The sequence below is a fragment of the Musca domestica genome, unplaced genomic scaffold, assembly GCF_030504385.1.
Source record: "Musca domestica strain aabys unplaced genomic scaffold, Musca_domestica.polishedcontigs.V.1.1 62, whole genome shotgun sequence".
Classification (NCBI taxonomy): Eukaryota; Metazoa; Arthropoda; class Insecta; order Diptera; family Muscidae; genus Musca; species Musca domestica.
This window is the reverse complement of record NW_026712369.1, coordinates 719,337-739,497: the sequence shown is the minus strand read 5'-3', so window position 1 is coordinate 739,497 and position 20,161 is coordinate 719,337. Positions and strand designations below refer to the sequence as shown.

The window sequence follows — 20,161 nt, the reverse complement described above, 5'->3', positions numbered from 1 at the left end:
ATAAAAAAGTTTTTTTTACAATATAAACAATATGCTCTACTATAAAGCCATAGGCACTCAAACTATACTATATTTAAACTATACTTCTACTTTATACAAAAAGCATGGGAACACCTAAAAACATGCTACAAAAATCCTCAACATAAATCATAAACAGTCTCTACATATGACTGTGAAATGATGATGTGTTGAACACACTTTAAAATTCTTCCATTAGTGTGAATACTATTCAGCAGGCCTGTCGGAAAAAGCCCTTCTTGATCCAAAGGCTTTTAAAAATGTGATCATAAAAATGCACCCTAATATAAGCTTGAAAATGGTGATTCAATGACTTCCAGAGATAACATAATCCATGACGACTTTGAGAAAAGAATCTTATAAAAGATTTTTTACTATTTTGCAAATTTCCTCTTGTTGCAGGGAGATAGCTTGGCGGTACTCAGCATACAAACAAAACCCAGCTTGACCTCCAGTGATGATGAAAATTATTTAAAGACTGAATTTTGAAAAGAAGATTATAAGTAGTCCATTATTTATTTTACAGCACACACTTACCTTCTTAAAGCGGGGAATTTTCCTGGAGATATATTACACACCGAAATTGTGATAGTCTAAAAATAGAAGATAATATAAAAAGAAATTAGTACAAATCATGGTATAAATATTAAAAAAATGTAATTATTGAAATTTTTGCAAAGAACAAGGCCTATATAAAGTCCAGGCCAGGAAGCCCATCTGACAACCAAGTTTGCTGCCAAAAAACACAATTGTGACTTGAACTTTAAAGATAGTCCTATCACAATAGAGCGAAATCCACAAAGTTTATTGTCAAATCGTTGTCAAAAGTAATCTTCCTTACCGACCTTATGCAGGCCTTGGAAATATAGGTTGTTTAGAGTGTTAAATTTGTTTTTCTTAGCAAAGCCTGACAACGATTTAAAGGTAGATTTTCGAATTGAAGAGTTTTCCTGTGAAGGACTATTTCTTGTTGAAATGTACCCCAGGAGACACTTGAATTGAAAATTTAAATTTTTTTAAAGAAGCATACCTGTTTTCTAGCATCACTTGTGAATTAAAGAAAAAATTATAAATTATACGACTTGTGAATTTTATTCAATACCTAATTTAAAAATTTTTAGGACTACACTCTCTATAGAAGTATCCTAGGAGGTATCTTTGGAAGCATATATAAGGAAGACATATTGGCATACAAGACCACCAAAATGTTGGCCATTAAAATGCCTTCAAGAGAATTTTTCCTCCTCAATCGTTATTGAATTTTTTTTTTCAGATACAATCCCCACCCTTCCATGAATTGAAAATTTATGTTTTTTTAAACATTAATGTATTTTGTATTTTTTTATTCATATTTTCCCCCATTCTCACCACTCTCTCTCTCTCTCGCTCTCATTTCATAGCTACTAATTTGATTTTCACAACTTTTAAAGAGATATGACAACAACTAAGAAGTTGTGACATACGGGTGGCAGGCAGGGAAGCAGCACAAAAAGACATCCTGGTGGCATCATGGGAAAGACGACATCTATGTACACATGTAGATGAGGAAATAAAGGACTTAAAGAAAAATGAAGGGTATAACAAAGTTGACACAAAAAGGAGGAGAAAGGGTAAGACAAATTTTCTCTAATGTACAGCGAGCCGATGATGCTGCTGATGACAATAAATTTTAAAAGCGATTTCAAATTTGTAAGGATGGAGAAGGGGGGAAGGGGGGAAGGGGAACCCCTTTTAACATGCCGCCCATCATTTGTGTATTAAACAAAAATCCTTGTTCCTCCAGAGCATGCCTGTCTGTCTGAGTCTAGGCAGCCAAGAAAATGGAAATCATTTCCATCTTCTTCTTCGTTGCAAGATTTTTTATAATTGAATTTTAATCACTATATTTTTTCCATAACTCTTATCTTAATATACGACTCGATTCGTAGTAGACAGGAAAATTCGATTAAAATTTGAAATTGAAATATTGAAGGAAAGGTGGGGAGAAATATTAAATATTGAAGTCGTGGGTGCTGGAAGAAGAAAGCATGTCATTATAGGGACTATAGGGGAGAAGGTGTGCCAGTAAGTGGAGAAAAGGTTAACTTTGAAAATTAAAGGTTATGTGGAGGGCGAAATGGTCCAATCTCTACCATATTTATAACAGATATTGTCTTAATGGAAATATTGAGATATACGAAGTCTGGAATGGAATCGAATGTTAATTTCGTGTTATATAAGTTTCATGGATATTCAAAATTTTGACCCTTTGTGGGTGAGGTACCAGAAGGAGTAGGACCGATATATTCCATTTTCACAGCAGATCTTGTAGTAGTAAAAAAATGAGATGTGTGAAATATGAAGAGAATCGGATGCTTATTTCGGATTTTATAATCGTTTTTGTTATTCAAAACGTTGACCCTTTGTGGGTGAGGTACCAGAAGGAATGGTCCGATCTCTATCATCTTTGCAAAAGATCTTGTGTTGATGAAAATATTGAGATGTACCAAGTCTGGAATGAAATCGAATGTTAATTTCGTGGTTTTATAAGCGTCATGGATATTCAAAATTTTGACCCTTTGTGGGGAAGGTACCAGAGGGAGTGCGCCGATATATCCCATTTTCACAGCAGATCTTGTGTTAGTAAAATAATGGGATGTGTAAAATATGAAGAGAACCGGATGCTTATTTCGGATTTTATGATCGTTTTGGTTATTCAAAATTTTGACCCTTTGTGGGGGAGGTACCAGAAGGAATGGTCCGATCTGTAGCATTTTTATAACAGATCTTGTGTTGATAGAAATATTAGGATGTGTCAAGTCCGGAATGGAATTGGACGTTAATTCTGCGTTTTATGAGCTTCATGAATATTCAAAACTTTGACCCTTTGTGTGGGAGGTACCAGAAGGAATGGTCCGATCTCTACCGTCTTCACACCATACCTTGGATTAATAAAAATATTGTAATGTGTGAAATTTAAAGAGAACCAGATGCTAATTTCGGATTTTATACGCGTTTTGGTTATTCAAAATTTTGATCCTTTGTGGGGGAGGTTCCAGAAGGAATGGTCCAATCTCTACCATCTTTATAACAGATCTTGAGTTGATGGAAATATTGAGATATGCCAAGTCTGAATCGAATCGGATGTCAATTTCGTGTTTTATGAGCCTCATGAATATTCAAAACTTTAACCCTTTGTGGGGGAGGTACCAGAAGGAATGGTCCGATCTCTACCATCTTCACACCATACCTTGGTTTAATAAAAATATTGTTATGTGTGTAATTTGAAGACAATCGGACACCTACATCACACTTTATAAGAGTTAGAACTATACAAAATTTTGCCAGTTTGTACGGGAGGTACTTAATGGAGTGGGTCGATTTTGTCCATTTTCACACCAGACATAGCACTGCTGCAAATATTAAGATTTGCAAAGTTGGAGTAAAATCGGATTATTCTTTCACTTTCTGTGCAGCAAAATTATTTTCCTTGAAAATGTTGACATTTTGTGGGGAAGGTATCAAAAGGAGTGGACCGATATTGCCCATCTCCGTACTCGATCCGAGTTTGACAATAATATTACGGTGTACCAAGTTTCGATCAAATCGGATACTCCCTTCAAGAGTTATTGTGCGCGCACCAGCCAGCAAACAGACGGACGGACATCGTTAAATCGACTCCAAATGTCCTGAAACGGTTTTGGTTTAAAGAGTCCTTATATATATGGTGTTCTATGTTATATAATATACATAAATTATATTTTTTATTAAAATTATGCTATGAAAATATAAATGTATACGAATTACAACCAAGTGTTTTCTTTCAGATAACCAGTTGAGTGAAACGCCTCAAAGTATGTTATAAAAAATGATGAACATAAATGCAGAAAGATTAACTTTACATTGCCTTTGGGAATTGTTTTTCAATGTTTTTTAAGTAGATTTTTTGAAGGTTTTTTATAAAAAAAATATATACCTATATATTTTTTATCGAATTTCAAAATTTTTAAATACCTATATTTTTAAAGAGAACACCTCTCTTACGGGTATTTTTATTTATTTACTTATTTATTTATTTTTTTTTTTTTTCAAAAAATATTGATTTCTTTAGAGGATCTTTCAAAAGTCTATAAACCAAAAAAAAATGTGTTAATTATAAAATATGAAAAAATTACTTTACACATGACTCTCACACGATGTGGAAACTGTTTTTGGAAGAAACAATTTAAAACAGTCTCAAATAGGGTTTTTATTTAAAAAATTTTTTACGCAGTCAAAAATCATACAAAGATTTAAAAAAAACCTCTCTTGGGGATTTTATTTAAATATTTGTTTTAAATAATTTTTAATTATTTTTTTAATATTTTTTCTTAATCTTTTTTTATTATTTTTTTAATAGTTTTTTAATAGTTTTTATATTTTTTATATTTTTTATATTTTTTTATTTTTTTTTTTTTTATTTTTTAATATTTATTTTTAAATATTTTTTAATTATTGTTTATATTTTTTTAATATTTTTTAATTATTTTTTTTAAATTTTTTTTTAAATATTTATTTATTTATTTAGAGGATCTCCAAAAAGCCAAAACAATTTGTGTTTCCATAAATCCAATATCTTCCCCCCTCTTTTTCTCCCGCTTCTCTCCACAACCTATAAAAAACGTTCCTGTTCATGACAGCGCACTACAAGAGAAGTTTATTAAAATGGTTTTTTTAAATAAATTTATTTGGAAGAAACAATTTAAAAGTGTCTCAAACATAGCTTTTATATAAAAAAAATATGCAGTCAAATTTCAAACAAAGATTTAAAAAAAATCTCTCTTGGAGATTTTATTTAAATATTTTTTTGTTTTAATTATTTTTTTAAATGTTTTCTTTTTAATTATTTTTTTTTAAATATTTTAAAATTTGATTTTTAGATGACAACAACACAAGGTCGGCGTCGAAGCTTGGCGATATTTTGTAAAATTTTGTTATATGTTTAAACAGTATTGTTCCTGATGATGTCTTCCGTTGGAGGACGAAATATCGAAAATAATAAATAATTAAACAACAACAAAGACCTCGGGCTCGTTTTTATAGAATTTACATTTGTAACAATATTTTAAAAATTTTTTAAATATTTTTTTTTTAAATATTTGTTTTAATTTTTTTAATATTTATTTTTAAATATTTTTTTAAATATTTTTTTAATATTTTTCTTAATATTTGTTTTAATATTTTTTTTAATTGTTTTGTTTTAAATTATTTTTTTTTAATTTTTTTTTAAATATTTATTTATTTAGAGGATCTTCCAAAGGTCCACCAAAAAGACAAAACAATTTTTGTTTCCATAAATCCAATATTTTCTCTCTCTTTTTCCCCTGTTTCTCTCCACCACCTATAAAAACGTTCCTGTTCATGACAGCGCACTACAAGAGAAGTTTATTAAAACAATAACATAAATGACATTATATTGTCATAGTCTCGTCGTCTCTTCTACCCATTTATGTTGTTTTCGAATTTTATGTATGGTTCACACACACACACATGCACACACTCTCACAACAAATATACCTAAACATGTGTGTGGCTGGCTGGCTGGCTGTGGCATTTCCCTCCTTTTTATAAAACAGGGGCATTGAACTGAAATCAACAATAACAACAGCAGCAGCAACAACAACAACAGCAAAAATATTTTGCTTGTCTTCTTGTGTTTGGCTGGGGTTTTTTTTGCCGGTTCAAAACAACCAGCCAGCCAATAATGCAGACAAAAACAAAACAACAACGACAATTGCAACAACTACCTATTTAATGCGATGCGATACGATACGATGTGACGCGACATGGCGGACAGACCGATCGGCAGACAGACGGAGGAATAACAAAAATACTACTCCTCTATATACGCAATGTGGAAGTAAAGACAAAAACAACAGCAACAACAACGGATGAACTAACCAATGAAGGAACAAACAACCTTATTGAAAACAACAACACATTGACAATAACAACAACAAGAACAACACACCAATCTTTGGGAAGAAAAACAAAATGAAGGAATAGCTTCATAATAATAATAACAACAATAACAGCACACACAAAACATATATGGCAAGAAAGAAGAAGAAGAGAAGACGCTATGAGAGAGAGAGGAAAGGCAGAATGCAAACCAACGTAATACACTTTATTATGTTTTGCAATACAAAACAACAACAATAACAACAAACACACACAACATCGTACCAAAAGTATGGCGCCCTATTATTTGTTTTGGGTTCTTGCACTCCCAAAGCTTGGTCGCGCCAGAGTTCAATTGGAAAAAAATTCAAAAAATAAAATTAAAAAAAAAAATTAAATTAAAAAAAAAAATTAAATTAAAAAAAAAAATAAAATAAAAAATAAATAAAATAAAAAAAATATATAAAATAAAAAAAAATAAAATAAAAAATAAATAAAATAAAAAATAAATAAAATAAAAAATAAATAAAATAAAAAATAAATAAAATAAAAAATTAAAAAAAAATAAAATATAAAAAATAAAAAAAATAAAATAAATTAAAAAAAATGTAAAAGAAAATAAAAATAAAAAATTAAAAAAAAAAAAAAAAAAAAAAAAAAATTAACCGGGGGAGGGGCAAAGGCCATGGAAATTTTTCAGTGAAATTACAAAAGGTGAATTTTTATACCCTCAGCCATGTGGCTAGAGAGATCATTTGATGCGGCCAAAACGTGCCTCATCGAAATAATGATTTAACACCCTGGGTGTCTTTGGACAAAATCCGTTTCAGAACATTTGGAGTCGATCTAGCGATGTCCGTTAGTCCATCCTTGTTGCCCACGATAACTCTCAAAGGGAGTTTCCGATTTGATTTAAAACTTGGTACACATCGTAAAATTATTGTCAAACATAGATCGAGTTCGGAGATAGGAAGCAATATCGGGTCTACTCCTTCTGGCACCTCCCCCCAATCAAAGGGTCAAAATTTAAAAAAAAAAAAATTTTCTGCACAGAAAGAGAAACGATAATCCGAATCAAATTACACACATCACAATATTTTTATTAACCCAAGATCTGCTGTGAAGATGGGATGATATATTGGTCCACTCCTTCTGGTACCTACCCCTGAATATTCATATTTATTAAGGTCCAATAAGAAATGGACAATATTGGACCATTACTTCGGAACCTACTCCATAATCATAAGACAAAATACATTTAAATAAACGAAAATTGGCTGAGTGGACATGCATCTGTCGGCAAACCCGGCTGACACTTTTTAAATTGTTTTTTAAGTTGGCAACCCTTTCACAAATTGATGAGGCTTCCGCCGCCAATTTCATTTTATTTTTTTTTTTTTGTTTCATATGTGGCCCTGCCACAATATAAAATAGTAAAAATTCCGAGGGAAAACACACACACGAACACATATACCCCCAAAGAGCTTTCAAGAGCCGGTGATACACATAAGCGAAAATAAATGACAAAGAAGAAATGCAAAAAAAATGTTCAACTTAAAAATGTAAACAAACCAGGCCCAACGAATACCGAGAAGAAAAGAAAAAAAAACAATGCATACACACCAAAAAGGACAACTGGGCGAAAGGGAAAAAGAAAAACACATCAAAACAATTCATAAATTGCAAAACACAACAAAACAAACAATGAACCCCAACAACACAGCATGAATTTGCAGCAGGCTGGCTAACCGGCGGCGGCGGCGGCCTAGTGCATATAAACAACAAATAACAAAACTGTACATGCATGACACGGCCAGCCAGCAAAACATAAACAAATGCCTGTTTAGTAGAGTAGAGTGCAAGAGACGCGCCTAAACCAGAAAACGCAGAGAGAGCGGCCGGGGCAAGAGACGAAGGAGAGATCAACAACATCAACGAGAAACCAGAAGAAAAAAAAACAAAACAATCCAACGAAAACTGATGAAGAAAACGTTTATAATAACAAAAAACGGCAAAATATTTACAACAAACCCAACCAACAGGGATAATAAGAAGAAGAAGCATCAACAACAACGCACATACTACAGCAAAACCACACAACGAACAACAACGAGGAACCGGCATTGAAAAACACTTCTTCGTGTGGTTGGTAATGCCGAGAGTGCTGTGTGTGTGCCTGCCCGCCTTTGTGTGTATTTCTCATGTTGTGATTCCTCTGCTGCTGATGTTGACTCTCCTCTGCGCCAGCAGCAGAATCATATTTTTTAATGAAAATATAACACACAACAGTACAGTACACAACAAAAATACTATAAAACTTACTATGAATAAATATACACACAAAATGAAAGAACAGACGACGAAGAAGAAGAAGAAAAAAAAACAAATAAACGAAAAGAAGAAAAAAAAACAAATAAACGAAAAGAAGAAAAAAAAACAAATAAACGAAAAGAAGAAAAAAAACAAAGTCAAAACATACACACTCGCCGGCGCACAGTTAGCATAATGAATGGACAACCGCGTCGTAGAGCGAAAGAGAAACATATGTAAGGCATATGAAACGTGAGGGAAAAAGAGACACAAAACAATGGATACGAAACATAATGAGAGCGAGAGACGCAACACACGGGAATGAAAAGCAAAGAACAGGGAATGCAAAGAAATGGAATGAAAATGAACGAAACGAAACGCCATGGTGTGGAAAAATTGTGTTCCGTTCTTTTTCTCTCTCTCTCACACACACACAAAATGAAGAATCACACACACATGAAAATATCTCCCCGTTTTTATAAACAGGAAATCGCCATAAAAACAGGAAATGCTTAAGAGACCCACCAAATGAATGAAGAAAATAAACTCGTGAGAGAGAGACATAAGTAAATTCTTTGCAATAATGAGAGAAGAAGAAAAGTAGTTATTTGTATTGAAAGAATGGTTTGTGTACTTGGTTTATTTGTTCTTTTTTTGTAGGATAAAAGGCCAATGACGCTGCCTGGTTTTGTTCTCCTCACAAAAACGACAAAAATCAATAAGGTGGTTCGCACTATTCAAGGGAAGACTAATCGGAGGAGTGATGCCATTTGGGACTTACTACGAAAAGATGTAAAATAAAATACAAACAAAAAAAAAATAAATCGCCAAAATGTAAAAAATGACGAAATAAAAATAAAAAATTGCCGAAATATAAAAAAATTAAAAATATAATAGTAGTAAAATCGCCAAAATGTAAAAAATTACAAAAAAATCGCCGAAATTAAAAAAACGCCAAAATGTAAAAAATTATAAAAAAAAGTATAAAAAATCGCCGAAATGTAAAAAATAACAATTTGGTTTAAAATGACCCAAAAATAAAAAAAATCGCCAAATGTAAGAAAATACCGAAATTAAAAAAAAAATTATTTTGTTCAATGCAAAAATAAAAAAACAACAAAAGTATAAAAATAACCAAAAAAATTGCTAAAATATAAAAAGTGTCAAATGGGAAAAAAATGACAAAAATAAAGTAAAAACAAATAAAATACATTAAGTTCGGCCGGGCCAAACTTTTAATACCCTCCACCTTAGGGTAAAAGAAACATTAGAAGAAATGTGGCAAAAACCATTAAGATGCCGAATATCGGGAGTACCGTTATATGGGGGCTACACCAAAACGTGGACCTATAATTACAATGTTTCGCCACACGAACTAGGACCCATTATGACCCACAAATACCAATTTTTAGATAAATCAGTGGAAAAATGTGGCAAAAACCATCAAAATACCGAATATCGGGAGTTACCGTTATATGGGGGCTATACCAAATCATGGACCCATACATGCAATGTTTCGCCACCGGAGCTGGAAGCCATTATGACCCACAAATACCAATTTTTAGACAAATCCGTGAAAAAATGTGGCAAAAAAAAACTAAAATACCGAATATCGGGAGGTACCTTTATATGGGGGCAATACTACAACGTGGGCCTATACATGCAATGTCTTGCCAGGGACCCGCTATGACCTACAAATACCAATTTCAGACAAATCCGTGAAAAGATGTGGCATAAATCATCAAAATACCGAATATCGGGAGGTACCGTTATATGGGGACTATACCAGAACGTCGACCGATATATTTTATTTTCAATACCAACCATCCTAGACACAATGCAAATTGCTCTGCTAAATTTTAGCGCTCTACATCAAATAATGTGGGCTGTATCGTGATTTCAACAGATGGACGGACAGACAGACGGACATCGTTAAATCGACTTAGAATTTTATGCTGATTATGAATATATATTTTTTATGGGGTCTAAGACGAATATTTTTGAAGATGTTACAAACGGAATGACTTATATAACTTATATACCCTCCTTTCCAAGGTGGAGGGTATAAAAACATCGCCAAAATCTAAAAAATCGCCGAAATGCAAAACAAAATATAAAAAGGTAAAAATACATTTGGTCACTTTTTTATAATCGTTTTGGTTGCTCAAAACTTTGACCTTTTTTGGGGGAGGTACGAGCTTCATGAATATTCAAAATGTTGACCCTTTGTGGGATAGGTACTAGAAGGAGTAAACCGATGCATCCCATCTTCACACCAGACCTTGGTTTAATAAAAATATTGTGATGTGTATAATTTGAAGCCAATCGGACTCCTCCATCACATTTTATAAGAGTTAGAATTATTTTATGGGGGAGGTACTTGATGGAATGGTTCGATATTATCCATTTACGGACCTGACCTAGCACTGATGCAAATATTAGGATTCGCAAAGTTGGAGCAAAATCGGACCATACTTTCGCTTTCTATGCTGAAAAATATTTTCTTTGAAAAATCCGACATTTTATGTGGGAGGTACAAGAAGGAGTGGACCTATGTTGCCCATCTCAGAACTCCATGTATGTTTGAAAATAATATTACAATATACCAAGTTTGGATCAAATCGGATATTCCCTTCGAGAGTAATTGTGCGCACCAGCCTGCCAGAAAGACGGACGGACATCGCTAGATCGACACCAAATATCCTGAAATGGATTGGTCCAAAGAGACCTAGTGTCTAAAACAGTTATTTTCGATGAGGCACGTTTTGGCCGTATCAAATGATATATACCCTACCCTCTCTAGCCATATGGCTGAGAGTATAATAATCAAAAAAATTATAATTTTGGGCCCTGGCCCGCTCTAACTACGTGGTTATAATACAGGTGTGAAAAATTCCTTATAAACCTGGAAATCATCCTTACTGTATGAAACTTGTCAAAAGTTTTGAATATTGAAAGTATCTTCCGTGGATCAACTCAAGGTCTTATATAGAGACTATAGGTCTATAGGTGGAAGTCTTCGTCTAGGCCTTTAAGGTATGATCGTTATGAAAACAAAGCTTATCCAATTCAAGGTCTTATATAGAGACTCTTGGTCCATGGGTGGAAGTCTTTCTATAGGCCATTAAGGAATGCTAATTATGAAAACAAACCTTTCCCAAGAGCCTTAAAAAGGTATATCTTTATGGACAGCTATTTCAAACAGATCCATAAATAGTAGGTACACCTCAGATAGAAAACATTGCCTTTTTGTCTAAAGAATGCCTTCGAATAAATCATCGAGGGAGGATTTAACTTCTATAAACAGAAGATCTATGACATAATCTTTACAAATGAAAAACGTTATGGGCATTCTTCCGATCTTCAATATATCTTCAGATGAGATACAATTAGATACAATTTAAGTATAGATCTTCTTCGAAATTGGCTTTCTATCTGACTCTTCCTGGGATAACAGAAGTTCCAAAAGTCTTTCGAAGGCAGAAAAGAGATAACCTGGGCTCCCATTAATGTTCTGTTCCGGAATTCCAAGAATGTGGAAGTTTTTACTACGATAACCGATTTTCTCTTTATGATATCGGAGAAAATTGCAAAACTAGTAGATTCTTGCAGGTTCCGGAACAGACTAGAAGTTATGAGTCTCTTTCAGTCATTTTACAAAGAAAATGTTTGGTAAAATTTGGTCTTTAAGCAGTCAGCCTCTTTCCGTAATAAAAATTTTCACGGTATCCCTCCCTCTTCGAATACATTCTTCCAATAATCAAATTAGAGAATTCTCCCTCAGTGGATCTCTCGAAAAGAAGTATCTCTTGAAAATTGCCTGCCTATAAAAAAGAATGAGACAAAATTAACAAAAGAACATTGAGAGTATAACTTATACAGCTTGCCTGGATTCCAGATGGGAATTAGAATACCTATGCCGCGCCTCCGTGATCCATGTTACAGAGTTTCACCCAAGGATCCTCAAAATGTTGACACATTTTTTACTTCGACAAATTATTACAATTCTTCGAGAATCTCCCCACCTCAAAACGGTGCATGTAGTGGACGACGACAGACACCACACCTACATGTTATGTTTTTCGAGGTAACAGGTGTTAATTTGGAAAACAGCAAAGGTGGTACACCACCACCAACCATGTACGTACACCTTCTTCTTACATAAAGTACAGTTCTTCTGCATGGACTTCCATGTTGGTGTTTTCGTTTCACTTATGTCTGCATTTATAATTCTTGGAAGAAGAGCGACCACGACGACTTGAAGCTACTACAACTTGGGTTGTGGTGATCGACAACATTAAAAATTGTTTGTTGCAGCTGTTGTTATATTTGCTTTTGTCGTCATAATAATAGGTAAAACGAACAACAATATCAACAGGGAAGAGACAATGCCGGGCGATGATGATGATGTTGTTTTGTTACTGCATTCTTAGCCTGCTCTTAACAGAAAGCGGTACAACACAAACCCCCACCAACAACTTTTAACCGGTAAATGTTTGTTTTGGTAGCCGAGATCTTTCACATCCGCTGCAGGCCGGTTGTGCAGCAGTTGTTGGGTTGCAGCGTCGCTGCCGATCAATGGTCGGTGTTTGTTATTCTCGATGTAAAAAATAATGTTGATGACCGTAAAAAGCCATCCATAGACACCAGACGAATGAACGTCCGACCGACCGGTATGTTGACCGTATGTATGGCTGGCTGTCTGTTGGAACGAACGAATGACGCCGCCACGCCACAGAGCACATGTATGTTCCAATGGTTTAGTGGGTCTCTCTTCTTATGAGGAAGGAATTTCTTTGGCATACAAACGATTTTATGCTGTTGTATTGTCTGTAAAAGAATTTATGCAAACACATTTCAGAGCCTAAGGAGAAAGTCCGGGAAGATCTGAGGAAGGTATTCTATTGGAGGAAGTGAAAAGGATGCCTATTTAAGGGTCCAATTGAAGGAAAAGTTTTTTGATAACTTTTTCCATAGAAAAGTTGTTCGATAACAAGGAAAAGTTGTTCGATAACAACTTTTGGTACAGAAAATGTTTTCGATAACGACTTTTCGTATCGAAAAGTTGTTCGATAAAAACTTTTCGTATAGAAAAGTTGCTCGATAACAATTTATCGTATAGAAAAGTTTTTCGATAAGGACTTTTCCTAAAGGAAACTTGTTCGATAACAACTTTTCCTGTAGAAAAGTTGCTCGATAACAACTTTTCGTATAGAAAAGTGGTTCGATAACAACTTTTCGTATAGAAAAGTGGTTCGATAACAACTTTTCGTATAGAAAAGTTGTTCGATAACAACTTTTCCAATAGGAAAGTTACTCGATAACAACTTTTTTATAGAAATGATGTTCGATAACAAATTTTCCAATAGAGAAGTTATTCGATAACAACTTTTTCCATACAATAGTCGTTCGATAAGAACTTTTCCTATAGAAAAGTAGTTCGATAACAACCTTTTTCCATAAAAAAAATGTTCGATAACAACTTTTTCGTATAGATACGTTGTTCGATAACAACTTTTCGTATAGGAAAGTGGTTCGATAACAACTTTGTCTATAAAAAAGTCGCTCGATAACAACTTTTTCAACTGAAAAGTTGCTTTTTCCATAGAAAATTGTTCGATAACAACTTTTTCCATAAAAAAGTTGTTCGATAACAACTTTTTTCATAAAAACGTTGTTCGATAACAACTTTTTTCATAAAAACGTTGTTCGATAACAACTTTTTTTATAAAAACGTTGTTCAATAACAACTTTTTTCATAAAAACGTTGTTCGATAACCACTTTTTCCATAGAAAAGTTGTTCGATAACAACTTTTTCCATAGAAAAGTTGTTCGATAACAATCTTTTCAATAGAAAAGTTGTTCGATAACAACTTTTTCCATAAAAAAAGTTGTTTGATAACAACTTTTCCATGAAAAAACTGTTCGATAACAATATTTCCTAAAGGAAAGTTGTTCGATAACAGCTTTTCCTAAAGAAATTTGTTCGATAACAACTTTTCCTAAAGCAATTTGTTCGATAACAACTTTTTCATAAAAAAGTTGTTCGATAACCACTTTTTCTATACAAAAGTTGTTCGATAACAACCTTCTCCATAGAAAAGTTGTTCGATAACAACTTTTTCCATAGAAAAGTTGTTCGGTAACAACTATTTCTATAGAAATGTTGTTCGATAACAACTATTTCTATAGAAATGTTGTTCGATAACAACTATTTCTATAGAAAAGTTGTTCGATAACAACTATTTCTATAGAAAAGTTGTTCGATAACAACTATTTCTATAGAAAAGTTGTTCGATAACAACTATTTCTATAGAAAAGTTGTTCGATAACAACTTTTCCCACAGAAAAGTTGTTCGATAAAAATTTTCCTATAAAAAAGTTCATAAAAAAGTTGTTCGATAACAATTTTTTCATTGAAAAGTTGTTCGATAAGAACTTTTGCTATAGAAAAGTCGTTCGATAACAACTCTCCCCATAGAAAAGTTGTTCGATAACAATTTTTCCATAGAAATGCAGCTCGATAACAATATTTCCTAAAGAAAAGTTGTTCGATAACAATTTTTCCATAGAAATGCAGCTCGATAACAATATTTCCTAAAGAAAAGTTATTCGATAACAACTTTTCCTACAGAAAAGTTGCTCGATAACAACTTTTTACATAGAAATGTTGTTCGATAACACCTTTTTCATAGAAAAATAGTTCGATAACAACTTTTTCCTAAAGAAAATTTGTTCGATAACAACTTTCCCTTAGAAAAGTTGTTCGATAACAACTATTTCTATAGAAAAGTTGTCTTTTTCCATAAAAAAAACTGTTCGATAACAACCTTTTCGTATAGATAAGTTGTTCGAAAGCAGCTTTTTCGTATAGATAAGTTGTTCGACAACAACTTTTCGTATAGAAAAGTTGTTCGATAACAACTTTTTCTATAGAATAGTTGTTCGATAATAACTTTTTCTATAGAAAAGTTGTTCGATAACAACTTTTTTTCATAGAAAATTTGTTCGATAACAGCTTTTCCTATGGAAAAGTTGTTCGATAACAACTTTTCCTATAGAAACGTTGTTCGATAACAACTTTTCCTATCAAAAAGTTGTTCGATAACAACTTTTCCTATAGAAAAGTTGTTCGATAACAACTTTTCCTATAGAAAAGTTGTTCGATAAAAACTTTTCCTATAGAAAAGTTGTTCGATAACAAATTTTCCTATAGAAAAGTTGTTCGATAACAAATTTTCCTATAGAAAAGTTGTTCGATACCAACTTTTTCTATAGAAAAGTTGTTCGATACCAACTTTTCCTATAGAAAAGTTGTTCGATACCAACTTTTCCTATAGAAAAGTTGTTCGATACCAACTTTTCCTATAGAAAAGTTGTTCGATACCAACTTTTCCTATAGAAAAGTTGTTCGATACCAACTTTTCCTATAGAAAAGTTGTTCGATACCAACTTTTCCTATAGAAAAGTTATTCGATAACAACTTTTCCTATAAAAAGTGGTTCGATACCAACTTTTCCTATAGAAAAGTTGTTCGATACCAACTTTTCCTATAGAAAAGTTGTTCGATAACAACTTTTCCTATAAAAAGTGGTTCGATAACAACTTTTGCTTTAGAAAAGTTGTTCGATAATCACTTTTTCTATACAAAAGTTGTTCGACCTTTTTCCAAAGAGAAAATGTTTCGACATTTTTTTTTTATAAACTTCCCATTAAAAAACATGCTTTCGATAACAAATATTTTCTGCTCTTACTGATTATTGTTATAATTTCCATTCATTGTTGAGGAAATAAGCCATAATCTAATAGTAAAAAACAGATTATCTTGTCATCGTCGTGGTCGTCGTCGTCGGTTCATTCAGCCGCAATAAAAACCACTTAAAAAATATGGGGAATTTGTGTCAGACATCGACATCATTCAAGTGAGCAAAAATGAAAAAACGAAAAAAAAAAAAAAACAGAAAAACTACACACAACCCGATTAAGAACAAGAAATCACATTCATGCCACCATAGCCGACCGACCGTCGTCACATTTACGATGATGATGCCAGTTGTGAGAGTTGTAAACTCTACTACAATGAAGGGAATTTCTCTCTCATGCAACGGTTTTTGTTTTGTTTTGTTTTTACTATGAAACGCCAACGACCGAAACACAATCAAAATGCAAGCGCATTGACGACGACGGCGGTGACGCCTTAAATCCCCCCAAAAACAAACAAAGGGGGAGCGGCAGCAGTGGGGCCACACTGGGTGCTGCTCCAAAACACGCCACAACGAAATGAATGATTTCAATGACTTCTGAGAAAAACAATAACAACAAAAAAGACGAAACAAAAATTTGTTGTGAATGAAAGCAACAACACATGGGAGCCAACCAACCGGTCACAGTGAGTGCTGGCGTACTGAGAAATTGACGCCAACCAAAAAAAAAGAGAAATGAAAGAAATTTTTTTATAAAAAAAAATTCATTAAAAAAAGCACAGCTCCAACTCACACAGACACACACGCAAAAACGCCGCTTTAAAACCATTAAAAATATTGAGAACACAACATTCACTGACGGATTGAATTGTGTGCAACGACGATGACGACGCTATCGGACCGACGCTGAGGCAAAATGATTGCATGAGAAATTCCAGCCTTCGATAGCAGCAGCAGAAGTTCGGGAATGCTGTTGAAAACAAAATAGAAGAGAAATATTTGAAAATCAAGTGTAACGGTTTGTTGTCTGTGGCTTCATTTCATAACGGTATGCTGCAAGCAATATATGGGGGCCCAGTGCAATGGCTGTAATGGGGTCTGAACGACAAAAGCGTTGGCGTGCAGTACTGTTTAATCAAAGCGAAATGCACTCAAGGTAAAAAGTAAGACCCACACAGAATCGAACAATTATAAAAGAATTGATTTCGATAAATCTAGCGAAATTAAAAGGAATCTTACAACTTGGCAACACTGCTGACTGGTCTCTTTCGTGTATGTACGAAAATCCGTATTGCGTCAACAATCATAAAATAAACCGGAAATAATCATTTAAATATCGTAAATAGTAGGAACACATGTGTGTACATACACATGTACTGGAGAAAACAAGAACACACCAGCGAGAGCAGCTCCGCTGAATGAATCTAAAAACGGCACAGACATCTGCTGGTTGTGTGTACACACGCGTTGATTAGTCACTATTCTATTTTGCAAATTAGTGAGAAAAAATAAAATATGAGCAAAGCAGTAGCAACCCACATTGTATGGAATTGGGAAATCCAAAAGTCAACAACTTTTTTTCAATGGAAACGTCATGATTCAGATGCAAATTTTATAAACAGAAAAGTTAATAGAAGCCTCCAACAATAATGGGATTAAGCCTAATAAAATTTGCATTTTGTCTGTCAAGAATGTACGATTTTTTGTTACGATAACCGATTTCCCTATATGGTATCAAAGAATATATTTAAAAAAATCGATAAAAAATTTTAAAAGTCGATAAAAATTTTAAAATAATCGATAAAAATTTTAAATAATCGATAACAATTTTTAAGTAATCGATAATTATTTTTTAAAGAAAATTATCGATAACAATTTTTATCGATAACGATGAAAATAATCGATAACAATATTATAAGAAAATTATTGAAAAATTTTTTAAAAATCAATAAAAAAAATTTAAATAATCGATAACATTAAATATCAAAGAAAATGATAGATAAGAATTATTTTTTAAAGAAAATAATCGTTAACAATTATTTTAAATAATCGATAACTAGCTTTTCTTTAAAGAAAATAATTGGTAACAGTATTTTCTTTAAAAAATAATCGATAACAAATTTTTCTTTAAAAAACAATCGATAACAAATTTTTCTTTAAAGAAAATAACCGATTTTTAGTAATCGATAACAATTTTTAAATTATCGCTAACAAATTTTTGTTTAAAAAAAGTAATTGATAATATTTATTAATTGATTACAATGTTCTTAACTAATTGATAACTAATTTTTTTTAAATAATCGATAAAGAATTTTTCTTACCATTTTTTATAGAAAAGAATTGATAATTTTTAATAATTGATAACAATTTTGTTAAATAATCGATAACGAATTTTTCTTTAAAGAAAAGAACCGATTTTTAGTAATGAATAACAATTTTTAAATAATCGAAAACAAATTTTTATCTAAAGAAAGTAATTGATAATATTAAATAATTAATAACAATTTTTTAAAAAATCGATATATTTTTTAAGAAAATAATCGATAACCAATTTTTCTTTAAAAAAAAAAAATAATTGATAACCAATTTTTCTTTAAGAAAAAATAACCGATTTTTATTAATCGATAACAATTTTTAATTAATCATTAACATTTTTTGAAAGAAAATAATCGATAACTATTTGTTTAAAGAAAATTATCGATATTTTTAAAATCGCTAAATAATTTTAAATAACGTTTTTTTCTTTAAAAAAAATAATCTATATCGATAATTAAATAAAATTGATAAAATTTTTAAACAATCGATTGGTTTTTTTCTTTAAAGGAAATAATAGATAACAATATTTTTTTAAGAAAGTAATCGATAACTATTTTTTAAGAAAACAACGAAAAATTTCTTTGAATAAACGATAACAAAATTTTAAATAATCAATAAGGATTTTTGTTTTGAAGAGAATATAGGATAACAAATTCTTCTTTAAAGAAAATAATCTTTAATAATTGTTAAAGAAAGTAATCGATAAGTACTATTTTCCAGCAAGATGATATCGATTACAATTTCTTTTATAAAAAAGTGTCTGATAACCATTTTTTCTGTAGAAAATAAAATCGATAACTTTTCTATAGAAACAGTTATCTTTTAGATAACAAGAATTTATCCCTTAGCCAAGTGGTGCATTACAATTTCCTGTTTAATAGTTTATCGATATTTTTTTTCGATAACAACGTTATGCTTGTAGTAACACTGTTCGATAACTGGTCTCTTCTATTCTATGGAAAAAAAATTATTGGATTTACTATTGAAAAAAGCGGATCGAAAAAAGCCTTTTGGAATATATTGTTTATATTTTTGATCCATTTTTTTTCAATTCTGACAGATGTCATCCAAACCAAACCACCAACTGTTTGACAAAGAATTTCCCAAAAATTAAGGCGATTCCCCACCTGAACAATTTTTTTCAATAACCCAAAAAAGGATGTGGAATATTGAAATTTAATAGTCTTCTACTAATATTCTCGATGAATGTCGATGAAGACAGATGTTTAAAAAAAAAAAAAGAAACAACTGACAAGTGCTTTACACACCAACAACAGGCAGCAGCAAAACAAAAAAAAAAATACAACACATCCGGTCATTGACGGCAAACAACGGCCCGGTCGACCACACCATTAACCATAAAGGCAGCGGAATATGAATACAAATATTCCAAATATTTCGACCCGTTTCCAATTTTAAAAAATCCAGCACACCATCCAGTGACAGCAGCAGAGAATACACACAAAGGAAAACAGCAAAAAAAAAAAAACAACAAGAGTATTCAATAGCACAACGACGACAGCAGCAAAACAAGAATTATACCCACATACCATGAATAGACAACGACCGACCCAGCTAGATGGCTTGGCTGCCGACTGCTTGCCCGCCTTGCTGTGAAAAAGAAAATGCAACAGAAAAATAACTAACCTACGCTAATACCACACATTGTCAACAACAACACCAACTACGACGGCGACAAAAACAAAAAAAAAACTGCAATTTGTGTGAAATGCCAATAAAAACAAAGCCGAAGAGGAATAGCAACAACATAAATGAGAATGGCGGCGACAACACCTTATATTTATGTTGTTTTATTTTGTTCACTTTTTCCCTTTCTGCTTTTTGTTTTCTTCCGTGGAAAAAGGGCCAGCCAGCCAACAAACATAAAATTCAA

At 32.3% G+C, this 20,161-nt stretch overlaps 1 protein-coding gene across 2 annotated transcripts in view; it reads right to left on the bottom strand.

Annotated features, from left to right (window-relative positions):
• The window catches only part of LOC101897747 (DNA-binding protein RFXANK), an 87,901-nt gene that overhangs the window by 36,998 nt on the left and 30,742 nt on the right, over nt 1–20,161 (bottom strand). For both annotated transcript variants that reach the window (XR_009343856.1, XR_002194478.2), the window contains exon 4: nt 556–611. The gene's annotated coding sequence lies outside the window, so the exon portion shown is untranslated. The remainder of the gene's footprint in view (nt 1–555; nt 612–20,161) is intronic.